This window comes from Hordeum vulgare, chromosome 6H, assembly GCF_904849725.1.
Source record: "Hordeum vulgare subsp. vulgare chromosome 6H, MorexV3_pseudomolecules_assembly, whole genome shotgun sequence".
NCBI classification, from domain to species: Eukaryota; Viridiplantae; Streptophyta; class Magnoliopsida; order Poales; family Poaceae; genus Hordeum; species Hordeum vulgare.
The window spans coordinates 84,852,043-84,853,465 of record NC_058523.1 but is presented as its reverse complement, the minus strand read 5'-3'; the positions used below and the strand labels follow the sequence as shown (position 1 = coordinate 84,853,465).

The 1,423-nt window shown below is 39.1% G+C and overlaps 1 non-coding gene across 1 annotated transcript; it reads right to left on the bottom strand.

Moving 5' to 3' along the window:
• Positions 1-747: 747 nt before the first annotated feature.
• On the bottom strand, positions 748-943 carry LOC123406460. The gene has a single exon (XR_006612162.1). It is a non-coding gene; the product is annotated as a U2 spliceosomal RNA (small nuclear RNA).
• Between the last annotated feature and the right edge of the window lie 480 nt (positions 944-1,423).

Genomic DNA, 1,423 nt, shown 5'->3' with positions numbered 1-1,423 from the left:
ACTGATTTTAGATTTAAGGGTTTGAGGGCACTACTAGACATGCTCTTATGTAGTATCATGTACTTGGGACTAGCAAACATGCTGATGGGACAGACAATTAAAGAAGAAAGAGGAGGTTAGAGTAACATAGGTAGATACCGTAACATGTTAAATGATATGCTACTATGCGTCATGCATGTTAATAAATAAGGTCATTTATGATACTAGTTTATGATACTATGCACTATGAAGGTAGTATCATACAATAGTATCATATGCATGATACTACTATATGATACTCTCCACTATGACCAGCCCTAGGCCTTGTTCGGTTCACAGGGAAGGATTTGGCAGGGATTGAGGTGATTAATTCCCTAAAAAGTTAAATTTCTCTCCAATCCTCTCCAATCCCTTTGGAAGGAGGATTAACCGAACAAGGCCTTATGTGTAAATGCTAACGGAGTAGCGGCTATTTCTTGCAAGATTTCCCGCACATTGCTTTGTGTGGGTAGGATGCAGATCCGACGATCGTCGATGAAGCATGGAAGACACACCATGATCACCAACTTAGTCTTTCATCGCAGCAGAGACTAGCTAACCTTTGCAATGCACAAACAACAAGGTCTCCACGACTAATACAATATTTAATTGTAGCGTTAGACAAAGCAATTAGGCCTAACAATTGATTACCTTGTATTGGCTAAAATAATGGTTAATTATTAGGTTAGCCAAAGCAATTAGGACTAGAAATTGGTTACTTTGTATTGGTTAGGGTGCGCCAGGCCTAGGCAATAGTGCAAGGTGTCAGGAGGTACGTGAGAACCCTAGTAGCAAGCTAGTGTGATGGACCCATGTCCATAAAAAAGAATGAATATCGTTGTAGGCATATGGTTCACATGTCACATATCAAACTGATACGAACATATACTATACTTGATCTTAACCAAAATATCGAGAAAGGTACGCTTTGAAATGATGTCTCGTGTTGCTTTATATAGCTCTCATGACCGTCACCGCATTACGCTCGTGAGGTGATACTAAACAAGCGGGGGTGAGCTAGAAAGAAACGTGTGCGATGTGCCTCCCTATTTTTTCTCATTTTGGACCTGTCATATAGAACAACTAAAGATGCAGGCCCAACAAGCTCAAGAGCCCTAATGAGGCTTCTTAGTTAGTTTTTCATAGTATTGGCCTCACAGAAGCCCAAAAGTACATAATTAATTAACTATTGCTAGCACCTGGTAGCTCATCCAAGAATTTGTTTCTTTGCATGGATTAGGAAGGTTTTCTAAATTAGTTTAGTTTAAAAATATGATAAAAGCAAGTTGTTGTCATTTGAGTGTGTAGGGATTTAACTTCAAGAACTTGATGAATCTGTATTGAAACGACCACAGTAATCTGCTCCAACTAACAACGAGAGATCAAGCATGGAATAAAATCATTG